Source organism: Panthera uncia, unplaced genomic scaffold (genome assembly GCF_023721935.1).
Source record: "Panthera uncia isolate 11264 unplaced genomic scaffold, Puncia_PCG_1.0 HiC_scaffold_231, whole genome shotgun sequence".
NCBI classification, from domain to species: domain Eukaryota; kingdom Metazoa; phylum Chordata; class Mammalia; order Carnivora; family Felidae; genus Panthera; species Panthera uncia.
In genome coordinates, this window is record NW_026059031.1 from 30,863 (window position 1) to 44,481 (window position 13,619).

General features: G+C 39.0%; 1 pseudogene; it reads right to left on the reverse strand.

Annotated features, from left to right (window-relative positions):
* Positions 1 to 587: 587 nt before the first annotated feature.
* The window catches only part of LOC125917730 (ferritin light chain-like), a 45,053-nt pseudogene continuing 32,021 nt past the window's right edge, over positions 588 to 13,619 (reverse strand).

Consider the following 13,619-nt stretch of genomic DNA (forward strand, 5'->3'; position numbering starts at 1 on the left):
GTGTTGCTTAGAGGAATGTGAGCTTTCGGAGAACCTGCATGGCTCAGTCTGTTCAGCGTCTGACTCTTGATTTCAGCTCAGGTCATGATCTCGTGGGTTATGAGATCAAGCCCCTAGTGGAGCTCCGTGCTGAGCAGGGAGCTTGCTTGGGATTCTTTCTCTCCCTCTGTCTCTGCCCCTACCCCACGCTCTCTCTCTCAAAATAAATAAGTACACTTAAAAAAAAAAAAAAAAGGAATGTGAACTGTTAATTGATAATTCAAAAGAAAGGCCCCAAAATATTTTTTTATCCATTAGATTTTATTATTATTATTATTATTATTATTATTTTTAACGTTTATTTATTTTTGAGACAGAGAGAGACAGAGCATGAATGGGGGAGGGACAGAGAGAGAGGGAGACACAGAATCTGAAACAGGCTCCAGGCTCTGAGCTGTCAGCCCAGAGCCCGACGCAGGGCTTGAACTCACGGACCCCGAGATCGTGACCTGAGCCGAAGTCAGACGCTTAACCGACTGAGCCACCCAGGCGCCCCTAGATTTTATTATTTTTTAATTTTTAATTTTATTGATTGGCTACAAAAAGATTTATTGTTTCCACTTGGCCCACAACCTGCCAGAGCGCTTCAGGTTAGTTAAAAAGCTGCTGAGTAGCTCCCAGGACAAGCTCAGGCCCAAGCCCTGGCACCTTGGGGATGTCAGAGGGGCCCCTCTAAGGTTGCTGGGCTTCAAAGACTCCAAGTCGTGCTTCAAGGTTGGCCTTTAAAGGAGCCGCTCGCCAAACCCAGGCTGGGGGCCAGCCAGCTTGCAGAGGTTAGTCAGGGGATTGTTCATCTTCTTGATGAGTTTCACCTGCTCCTCTAGGACGTGGTTCGACAGGAAGTCATAGAGATGGGGGTCTGCGGGGGCAGAACCCAAGGCATGCAGAACCAAAAGAGCCTGGTTTGGGTTATTCTCCAGAACCAGGGAAGTTTCCATGGTGTCCAGGGTGTTACGCCACTCATCTTGGGATGGCTTCTGCACGTCCTGGAAGAGGGCGTGGAGCCTATACTGGGCTAGTATCTTCCAGAGACTCCCAGCGTGCTTGTGCTTCTCCTCAGGGCCAAGAGAAGGGGCCCACACACTCCAGAGCTGCCCTGTGGTGGTAGAAATAGAAGCCTGAGACAGGTAGGTGTAAGAGGCGTGCAGGTGCTTGTTAGCCAGAGGGTTGAAGGCACCCTTCCCCTTGGTGGAACAATTCTGGCAAATCTGAAAGTTGAAGCAAGAGACAGATCCACAGGACCGCAGAATGTGCTGCTTTTATCCATCCCATTTTAAAAGCAATACTATCTGTTGAGAAAGAATAAATACTTCAATGTTTTATTCGGTTTACATTTTTAAAAATAATTTTTGATTTCTCTTAAACCTGATGCAACATTTTGTGAGTTGACTTAAAAACAACAAGTTGTTGGTTTCATTTTTGTAACTGAGTCAATGTACTTAACGCACTAAGAAAAAAAAGTAGAATTTAATTAATTACCATTAGTAGCCTATTTCTGAATTTCAGTTGGCTGACAGCTTTTTAATGAACGGATTCACGTTTTGCCATTTTTCAGAGGTACAGGCAAAACTAACAATCACACACAGTGCCAAGTCCTAAGAATTCACCAGGGACTCCTATTTTTAAAGAATGTTACCTACATCTTTATCTGGGACATCACTAAATGTTGCCTAGCTAGCTGAGTAGCTTGTCAAATATAATAAATAATACTCGACTTATTTTTATTAAAAAATCACAGTTCATTTTTCAAAAATGAAAAACCATCTTGATATTAATTCATTGCTAAGCATAGGACAGAGTGATTTCAAATTAGCATAAAGGCACTTTGTTCAATATGTGTCCAACCTGAAAAAACTGGGCAAGTTCACATTTGATGTGAGGAGAGGCGCAGTTGAAAGAGGCAAGTTCTTTGTTAACATGTAATATTTAAAATCAACCAATATTTTGATACATTGAAAAATTTCTGAAATGCAAGTCAGAAAATTTTTCTGGAAAAAATATAAATTGTATTTCAAATTTAATACTTTAAATAATCCCATGGTCCTTTTTATCCTGTGGCTCGAACAACTCATTTCACTCCTAATTAAGTTCAACAAAGTACTGACTTCTCTAGGGAGAACACAGGTGTGTTGGGAACAACTTTGAAAATTTAATTTTTATGGAAGAAGTATACTTTTTGTCCTTTGTATGTTTCCTTTCACTAGAGATATTTTTATTACAGGTGTAGAAAAGCTAACGGGGGCCAGGCAGCCTGACAGAGAGTACTCAACTGATTTTTCTTGCTGATTACCTTGACATATTTGTTTATATGTTCTATTACATAACACAGAAAGGACTTAAAAATTTGTTTTAAAAGAAAATACTGCATTGCTTCCAACATTTATTTATGCGGTAAAGATGTGGGAAGAAAGATGAAAATCTACTGCGTAACAAACATCCAAGACCTTTGGGCTGGGTGAGATTCACCAACCACTCACCACGTTGGCCTCCATTTTACTGTGTGCCATCATGGAAGTTACCTTTTGGAAAGAAAAAACTTCTGTGTATATGGAAACTGCCAGAGTTAATTTTTAAAATTGTACAAATGAAATAATTCAATGAAATTAATTCCATAAATGCCAAAAACTCTTCTAGGTGGGAGAAGATGGGGAGAAGATGGAGAAAATCTTTAACTTCGCAGGCACTATTTGAGAACTTTTTTTTATTTCCAGTGAAAAACGTGTATGTGCCTTTTTCCAGGCTGAAAAGTTTTATTTTTTCATTTTGTGGGGCTGATATAAGCAATAAAAAAACAAACAAACAAAAACTACGTATGACTGAAGAAAAAAAGAGAAGTGCTACAGAGCTACATTTTAGTAGTTAGGCTGGTCTCAGGAGTTACAGAAAGGAATCTTGAAGAAGTATGTTTTAAAAATGAGACCCAAATAACACATCCAGGTTTATACTGTGCCAATTAAGCCGAGCTCTAACTACCTTTCCAAACGTCCCCTTCCCAGCATTGTTCTGGATTGTGGATGACAACAAGATGAATTTGCATGTGATTTGGCAGCCAGACCTGAGAGAACCGGTAGTGTTTTATGTTTTGGAGGTTGGTCTGGGATGCTGAGCGCGTGGCAGTGTTGGCTTCCTTTGTTGGCAAGCGACAACATGCAGACCTACAGCTCCTTTCTCTCCTGCTGGATTTTCTCCCGTAAGTTCTCTGAATCCTGAGCCAGGCATGTGAGCAGATCTGTGCTCAGGGGAGTCAGCTTTTCCTGCAGGGCAATCCTAGCATTGAAGCAGATAGCAGAGGCACTAGAATCAGGTGCACATTCTCATCCTGGTGGTTCTGATTTCTCATTTTTTTCCCCTCCATATTCAGCTTTTCTGTCTGACCCCTAGCCCAAGGGAGTCATACTTCTTCAGGCTTATCGTCAAGCTCAGAGACAACAGTTTTGCGTGGACTTCTTCACCACCTCTACTCCTGCTTAGCATTGAATTCCTATACTAAGTTCTTTATTCAATATTATTGGTCATGGTCCTTATCTCTAATGCAGCTCATCTGATTGAACCTTCAGTGTCACACACAGAGTTGTGTAAAACAATGCATTGCCCAGTGTCTGGAGGTGAGGGAGACTAGGAGAGAGACAGAAGAGATCAATACGATGCAGGTCATTGAACACCTTATAGATCGTGATGGATTTGTATACATTTTATAGAATGAGTCTCTTAGCAGGTAAGATGATCTCTTAACTTCCCCCTCCCACCTCCTGTACCTCACCTTAAAGATGGCTAATTTATGACCAATAGACTCTAAGCAGAGAGGTGTGTGCAGTTTTTAGCAAGTAGGCTTAGAATGAGGAAGATACCATTTTACGTTTTAGTGTTTCCTTTTCCCTGTGGGCTAGTAGGTAGAAGAGATGGCTGGAGTTTGAGCAGTTGTCTTCAACCCTAAAATGAAAGCTATATGCTCAGACTGGTGGAATAGGAGGATGGAAGGAGTCTGAATTCCAGTCTTTTTGTGAAGTTCTTTTCTGTCCTGGAGTTCTTATATCCAAACGTTACACAATAAAGAAATACACATCAATTTTATTTTATGCACTGTTGTTTTGAGTTTGAGATCTCTAACTTAATCGTATATGGTAAATAGGGACATTTTAAGTAAAAATTATATACTTAAAGTATATAGCATGATGTTTTGATATAGGTATAGAGTGAGATGATATGTATCTAATTCATGTATCTATCAAGCTAATTAACATATCTATCTCCTCTCACAGTTAACTTTTTTCTTTTCTCTTTTTTTTTTTTTTGTGAGAGCATCTAAAATCTACTCTTGGCAAATTTCTTTATTCAATACAGTAGTATTAACAATAGTCATCATGCTGTACATTAGCTCTCTAGAACTTCTTCATCCTACTAAACGGCAATTTTGCATCCTTTGACCAACATCTCTTATTTTTTTCTCCCACCTCCCTGCCGCTGGTAATTACCCCTCTACTCTCAACTTCTGCGAATCCATTTTTTCTTTACATTTCATATAAAAGGGATATCACACAGTATTTTTCTTTTTGTGTCGGTCTTATTTCACTTAGCATAATATCCTCCGGTTTCATCCATATTATTACATATGGCAGGATCTCCTTTTCTAAGGCTGAATAATATTGGATTGTATGTATATACCACAGTTTCTTTATCCATTTATCCATCAACAGCATGTAGGTCACTTGTGAATCTTGGCTATTGTGAATAGTGCCACAGTGAACATGGAAGTGCAGCTATCTCTCTGAGGTACTAATTTCATTTCTTTTGGATATGTACCCAGAAGAGGGATGGCTGGGTCATAGTAGTTCTAATAGGGTTTTTTTTCTTAAGTAGAAGGAGAAAATGATGATTTCCATTACAACCCTGAAAAGAAGAAAGGAATTCAGAGTGAGTTAGTTTGTAGGTAAGACCAAGGATTTGGGAGCACACATGCCTATTTTCCCAGTGACGTAGAAAAGTATGGTTAGTGACAAATTTTGTCTGAGAAGCCACGTGGTGGAAGTGAAATTGTATAAATTTGTTTCAGACAGACTTGGGTTTAAATCCTCCTCTGGTACAGAAAAGGAAATGCTAAAATGGATTGAAGATAATGCCTGAACTATGACTGACTTAAGTTTGTAATAAGCATTGAATTGATTCTTACAGTGCCTGGTACATAGTAAACTCTCAATAAATATCAGCATCGCTAATATACGGCCGATAGATTTTTGTTAACAAATTATTACAATGATAACATGATATTAAACAATCCCTCTGAGAATTAAGATGGAGAAATTCAGAATGCTGAGCCATTTCCCTCTTAAAATCTCCTGTCTATATTTCACAAGCATTTTTTTTTTTTTACTTTTTTTTTTCTTTATGTCTGTTGAGTCAATCTGAGTTCAGGTAACAGAAAGTACTCTAGGCATTCCAAGCAGAAAAGTATTCAGAATATTAAGTGATTTCAAAATCATTGGTTGCCTACAGAAATAAAAGTCAGGAAGTCACCACTCCGTTTCTGATTTTAGGAACATACACTACTATGGCTGCAACCCTGAGGTCAGGAACTGGATGCTTTCTTGACCACGCGATATCTTAGCTTCCCCATCCCCATGAATCTGGTAAGATGGAGAAAATCATGGAATCAAGCTGCTCCCCCAGCCCACTTGTCCAACTGCACCGTTCGAGGATAGTCCCCACTTCCGTGACACCTTCCAAATGTGTTAAGATTAATCTCACTGAAAGAACCTAAACTGTATTGAGAAGCCTAGCCAAAGGGAGTTTAAGAAAAACAGCTTTAGGTTTCCCGTCACACTTAGGGTTAGGGGGAATAGAAGAGTATAGAAATGGATGCCAAACGGAAATGGACAGTATCTAGCATGTGAAACATCCCTGTGTAGCCATTAGAATGGATAAATTAAGAAGATGAACAGTACAAGTTTTAGAGAGGATGTGGAGCAAGTGGAATTTTCATACATTGTTGGTGGAATGTTAAATGGTACAATTTGGAAAACAGTTTGGCAGTATTGTATAAGGCTAGTGACATACTTACCATGCAACCTAATCGTTCCAGTCCTATGTACTTACTCAAGAGAAATAAAATGTGTTTCCATACAAAGACTTGCAAACTGCTCATAGCTGATTTATCATAGTGACTCCAAACTGGAAAACAGCCCGAGTATTTCTTAATAGCAGAATGCATAAGCATATTGTAGAATACTCATACACTGGAATACTAATCAGTAAATATGAGGGATGCATTCCTATAATAAGCAATGACATGACCGGATCTCAGAAATCATTAATGAAAATAATCACGAATGAAATAAGCCCAAAACAGAATTATATACTGCATGATTCCATTTACAGGAAATTTTATTTTATTTTGTTTGTTGTTTCTTTTAAATATGAAATTTATTGTCAAATTGGTTTCCATACAACACCCAGTGCTCATCCCAACAGGTGCCCTCTTCAATGCCCATCACCCACCCTCCCTTCCCTCCCACCCCCCATCAACCCTCAGTTTATTCTCAGTTTTTAAGAGTCTCTTATGGTTTGGCTCCCTCCCTCTCTAACTTTTTTTCGCCTTCCCCTCCCCCATGGTCTTCTGTTAAGTTTCTCAGGATCCGCATAAGAGTGAACACATATGGTATATGTCTTTCTCTGTATGATGTATTTCACTTAGCATAATACTCTCCAGTTCCATCGACGTTGCTACAAAAGGCCATATTTCGTTCTTTCTCGTTGCCAAGTAGTATTCCATTGTGTATATAAACCACAATTTCTTTATCCATTATGAAATTTTAGGAAATATCAGTCCAATCCATAGTTTAGGCAACATATCAGTGACTGCCTGTATCTGAGGGTATGGAGGAGATTGATTGGAAATGAACACAATAGAACTTTTTTTTTTTAATTTTTTTTTTCAACTTTTTTTTAATTTATTTTTGGGACAGAGAGAGACAGAGCATGAACGGGGGAGGGGCAGAGAGAGAGGGAGACACAGAATTGGAAACTGGCTCCAGGCTCCCAGCCATCAGCCCAGAGCCCGACGCAGGGCTTGAACTCACGGACCGTGAGATCGTGACCTGGCTGAAGTCGGACGCTTAACCGACTGAGCCACCCAGGCGCCCCAAAATGAACACAATAGAACTTTTTTGGGTAATGGAAATGTTCTATATGATGATTATCATAGTGGCTATAGATGTGTATACATGTACAGTGCTCATCAAAGTCAATATTTAAAATGATTTTATTTTATTTTATGTAATGCATATCTCAATAAAGTTAAGTCAGAATCTGTAAAGGGTCTGAGGTTTTACCTAACTCTATCTGAACCATCTTTTTAAAAAAATTTTTTTTTAACATTTATTTATTTTTGAGACAGAGAGAGACAGAGCATGAACGGGGGAGGGTCAGAGAGAGAGGGAGACACAGAATCTGAAACAGGCTCCAGGCTCTGAGCAGTCAGCACAGAGCCCGACACGGGGCTCGAACCCACAAGCTGTGAGATCATGACCTGAGCCGAAGTCGGACGCTCAACCGACTGAGCCACCCAGGCGCCCCTATCTGAACTATCTTAATCAGTTTGGGCTGCTATAACAAATTAACATAGACTGTATCGATTAAACAACAGAAATTTATTTTTCACAGTTTTGGAGGCTAGGAAACCCAAGATCAAGGTGCCAACATTCTGGTGTCTGGTGAGAGCTCTCTTCAAGTTTTGAAGATACTGTCTTCTGATTGTGTCTTCACATGGTGGGGATCAGAGAGAGAGAGAAAGCTCTCATGTTTCTTCTTACAAGAACATGAATCCTATTCATGGGGGCTCCACCTTCATGATCTAATTATCTCCCAAAGGTCCTACTTCCTAATATTCATAAAAAATATAAATCTTTTGATGGGGGAGGGGACATATTCAGTTCATAACAATATATATAAAATCACAAGACACCTGGGTCAGAGACAAAGACAGTTCATTAGTAATAGCAAAAGCATCAGCTAGAGGGATGCCTGGGTGGTGCAGTTGGTTAAGCATCTGACTCCTAATTTCCACGCAGGTCGTGATCTCATGGTTGGTGAGTTGGAGCCCTGAGAGTCCCGGGCTTTGCGCTGCCCATGCGGAGCCTGCTTGGGATTCTCTCTCTCCCTCTCTCTTTGTCTCTCCCCTGCTCACATGCACACACTGTCTCTCTCTCAAAACAAACAAAAAAAACCAGAGAAACAAACAAATGTAAAAAAATAAAACATCTGCTAGAGTAACTTCATAGCACCAGTTCCCTGAGTTCCAGTCCCCACAGGGTGATGTGCTGGAAGTCAAATGGTATCTTTACATGCAGAATAAATAATGGGATTAATCCTAGAATTAGAAAACTCTGAATATGTACCCAACTGCTGGTGAACTGAATCTAGTTTTGGAGATAGAGACCTGATCTTTTCTCTTGAATATAGGAGATCTTCTCCAGAGAGAAGTCTTTATCTTCACCACTCTGGAACATCTCAAGAGACAGAGATATCTGTAAACTTTATGATCCTGCAATGCCACCTTACATAAAAAATTCTTAAATTGACTGTAAATGCTTTTGCTTAGAAGACCTAGATCATGCGGAAATGTTCTATATGTATCTATATTCATAGATAATTATTTCCCAACATAAAGTTTAAAAATTTAGAGCACTTGTTGGGATGAGCACTGGGTATAATATGTAAGTGATGAATCACTAAAGTCTACTCTTGAAACCAATATGCCACTATATGCTAACTAACTTGGAAATAAATAAATAAATAAATGGGAAACACAATCGGCTGTAATAATTGACCTGAAACATGTTCTGTTAGTTCAATAAAATATTTCAAAGAATATGTATGATTTTAAATATTACCAAGTTGACTTCAAGCCAATTGTTTGTGTTTCATGTTCAGGAAATTCACATTACTTAATTATTTCAAAATGAAGTTTAGAACATTAGAACTTTGAAAATTCTTTGGATCAGTCATTAATTTTATAAATAAATTCTTTTTCAAGTTGTAATTTTTTACAGAATTAAAAATGTCATCATACATTTTTTTTTCCCTGTATGATTTATTTATTTATTTATTTTTTTAATATATGAAATTTACTGTCAAATTGGTTTCCATACAACACCCAGTGCTCATCCCAAAAGGTGCCCTCCTCAATACCCATCACCCACCCTGCCCTCCCTCCCACCCCCCATCAACCCTCAGTTTGTTCTCAGTTTTTAACAGTCTCTTATGCTTTGGCTCTCTCCCACTCTAACCTCTTTTTTTTTTTTTTTTTTCCTTCCCCTCCCCCATGGGTTTCTGTTAAGTTTCTCAGGATCCACATAAGAGTGAAACCATATGGTATCTGTCTTTCTCTGTATGGCTTATTTCACTTAGCATAACACTCTCCAGTTCCATCCATGTTGCTACAAAAGGCCATATTTCATTTTTTCTCATTGCCGCGTAGTATTCCATTGTGTATATAAACCACAATTTCTTTATCCATTCATCAGTTGATGGACATTTAGGCTCTTTCCATAATTTGGCTATTGTTGAGAGTGCTGCTATAAACATTGGGGTACAAGTGCCCCTATGCATCAGTACTCCTGTATCCCTTGGATAAATTCCTAGCAGTGCTATTGCTGGGTCATAGGGTAGGTCTATTTTTAATTTTCTGAGGAACCTCCACACCGCTTTCCAGAGCGGCTGCACCAATTTGCATTCCCACCAACAGTGCAAGAGGGTTCCTGTTTCTCCACATCCTCTCCAGCATCTATAGTCCCCTGATTTCTTCATTTTGGCCACTCTGACTGGCGTGAGGTGGTATCTGAGTGTGGTTTTGATTTGTATTTCCTGGATGAGGAGCGACGTTGAACATCTTTTCATGTGCCTGTTGGCCATCCGGATGTCTTCTTTAGAGAAGTGTCTATTCATGTTTTCTGCCCATTTCTTCACTGGGTTATTTGTTTTTCGGGTGTGGAGTTTGATGAGCTCTTTATAGATTTTGGATACTAGCCCTTTGTCCGATGTGTCATTTGCAAATATCTTTTCCCATTCCGTTGGTTGCCTTTTAGTTTTGTTGGTTGTTTCCTTTGCTGTGCAGAAGCTTTTTATCTTCATAAGGTCCCAGTAATTCACTTTTGCTTTTAATTCCCTTGCCTTTGGGGATGTGCCGAGTAAGAGATTGCTACGGCTGAGGTCAGAGAGGTCTTTTCCTGCTTTCTCCTCTAAGGTTTTGATGGTTTCCTGTCTCACATTCAGGTCCTTTATCCATTTTGAGTTTATTTTTGTGAATGGTGTGAGAAAGTGGTCTAGTTTCAACCTTCTGCATGTTGCTGTCCAGTTCTCCCAGCACCATTTGTTAAAGAGACTGTCTTTTTTCCATTGGATGTTCTTTCCTGCTTTGTCAAAGATGAGTTGGCCATACGTTTGTGGGTCTAGTTCTGGGGTTTCTATTCTATTCCATTGGTCTATGTGTCTGTTTTTGTGCCAATACCATGCTGTCTTGATGATTACAGCTTTGTAGTAGAGGCTAAAGTCTGGGATTGTGATGCCTCCTGCTTTGGTCTTCTTCTTCAAAATTACTTTGGCTATTCGGGGCCTTTTGTGGTTCCATATGAATTTTAGGATTGCTTGTTCTAGTTTCGAGAAGAATGCTGGTGCAATTTTGATTGGGATTGCATTGAATGTGTAGATAGCTTTGGGTAGTATTGACATTTTGACAATATTTATTCTTCCAATCCATGAGCAGGGAATGTCTTTCCATTTCTTTATATCTTCTTCAATTACCTGCATAAGCTTTCTATAGTTTTCAGCATACAGATCTTTTACATCTTTGGTTAGATTTATTCCTAGGTATTTTATGCTTCTTGGTGCCACTGTGAATGGGATCAGTTTCTTCATTTGTCTTTCTGTTGCTTCATTGTTAGTGTATAAGAATGCAACTGATATCTGCACATTGATTTTGTATCCTGCCACTTTGCTGAATTCATGTATCAGTTCTAGCAGACTTTTGGTGGAGTCTATCGGATTTTCCATGTATAATATCATGTCATCTGCAAAAAGCGAAAGCTTGACTTCATCTTTGCCAATTTTGATGCCTTTGATTTCCTTTTGTTGTCTGATTGCTGATGCTAGAACTTCCAGCACTATATTAAACAACAGCGGTGAGAGTGGGCATCCCTGTCGTGTTCCTGATCTCAGGGAAAAAGCTCTCAGTTTTTCCCCGTTGAGGATGATGTTAGCTGTGGGCTTTTCATAAATGGCCTTTATGATCTTTAAGTATGTTCCTTCTATCCCGACTTTCTCAAGGGTTTTTATTAAGAAAGGGTGCTGGATTTTGTCAAAGGCCTTTTCTGCATCGATTGACAGGATCATATGGTTCTTCTCTTTTTTTTTGTTAATGTGATGTATCACGTTGATGGATTTGCGAATGTTGAACCAGCCCTGCATCCCAGGAATGAATCCCACTTGATCATGGTGAATAATTCTTTTTATATGCTGTTGAATTCGATTTGCTAGTATCTTATTGAGAATTTTTGCATCCATATTCATCAGAGATATTGGCCTGTAGTTCTCTTTTTTTACTGGGTCTCTGTCTGGTTTAGGAATCAAAGTGATACTGGCTTCATAGAATGAGTCTGGAAGTTTTCCTTCCCTTTCTATTTCTTGGAATAGCTTGAGAAGGATAGGTATTATCTCTGCTTTAAACGTCTGGTAGAACTCCCCTGGGAAGCCATCTGGTCCTGGACTCTTATTTGTTGGGAGATTTTTGATAACCGATTCAATTTCTTCGCTGGTTATGGGTCTGTTCAAGCTTTCTATTTCCTCCTGATTGAGTTTTGGAAGAGTGTGGGTGTTTAGGAATTTGTCCATTTCTTCCAGGTTGTCCAATTTGTTGGCATATAATTTTTCATAGTATTCCCTGATAATTGTTTGTATCTCTGAGGGATTGGTTGTAATAATTCCATTTTCATTCATGATTTTATCTATTTGGGTCATCTCCCTTTTCTTTTTGAGAAGCCTGGCTAGAGGTTTGTCAATTTTGTTTATTTTTTCAAAAAACCAACTCTTGGTTTCGTTGATCTGCTCTACAGTTTTTTTAGTTTCTATATTGTTTATTTCTGCTCTGATCTTTATTATTTCTTTTCTTCTGCTGGGTTTAGGCTGCCTTTGCTGTTCTGCTTCTATTTCCTTTAGGTGTGCTGTTAGATTTTGTATTTGGGATTTTTCTTGTTTCTTGAGATAGGCCTGGATTGCAATGTATTTTCCTCTCAGGACTGCCTTCGCTGCATCCCAAAGCGTTTGGATTGTTGTATTTTCATTTTTGTTTGTTTCCATATATATTTTAATTTCTTCTCTAATTGCCTGGTTGACCCACTCATTCGTTAGTAGGGTATTCTTTAACCTCCATGCTTTTGGAGGTTTTCCAGACTTTTTCCTGTGGTTGATTTCAAGCTTCATAGCATTGTGGTCTGAAAGTATGCATGGTATAATTTCAATTCTTGTAAACTTATGAAGGGCTGTTTTGTGACCCAGTATATGATCTATCTTGGAGAATGTTCCCTGTGCACTCGAGAAGAAAGTATATTCTGTTGCTTTGGGATGCAGGGTTCTAAATATATCTGTCAAGTCCATCTGATCCAATGTATCATTCAGGGCCCTTGTTTCTTTATTGACTGTGTGTCTAGATGATCTATCCATTTCTGTAAGTGGGGTGTTAAAGTCCCCTGCAATGACCACATTCTTATCAATAAGGTTGCTTATGTTTATGAGTAATTGTTTTATATATCTGGGGGCTCCGGTATTCGGCGCATAGACATTTATAATAGTTAGCTCTTCCTGATGGATAGACCCTGTGATTATTATATAATGCCCTTCTTCATCTCTTGTTACAGCCTTTAATTTAAAGTCTAGTTTGTCTGATATAAGTATGGCTACTCCAGCTTTCTTTTGGCTTCCAGTAGCAAAATAAATAGTTCTCCATCCCCTCACTCTCAATCTAAAGGTGTCCTCAGATCTAAAATGAGTCTCTTGTAGACAGCAAATAGATGGGTCTTGTTTTTTTATCCATTCTGATACCCTATGTCTTTTGGTTGGCGCATTTAGTCCATTTACATTCAGTGTTATAGAAAGATACGGGTTTAGAGTCATTGTGATGTCTGTATGTTTTTAGCTTATAGTGATGTCTCTGGTACTTTGTCTCACAGGATCCCCCTTAGGATCTCTTGTAGGGCTGGTTTCGTGGTGACAAATTCCTTCAGTTTTTGTTTGTTTGGGAAGACCTTTATCTCTCCTTCTATTCTAAATGACAGACTTGCTGGATAAAGGATTCTCGGCTGCATATTTTTTCTGTTTAGCACACTGTAGATATCGTGCCAAGCCTTTCTGGCCTGCCAAGTTTCAAAGGAGAGATCAGTCACGAGTCTTATAGGTCTCCCTTTATATGTGAGGGCACGTTTATCCCTTGCTGCTTTCAGAATTTTCTCTTTATCCTTGTATTTTGCCAGTTTCACTATGATATGTCGTGCAGAAGATCGATTCAAGTTACGTCTGAAGGGAGTTCTCTGTGCCTC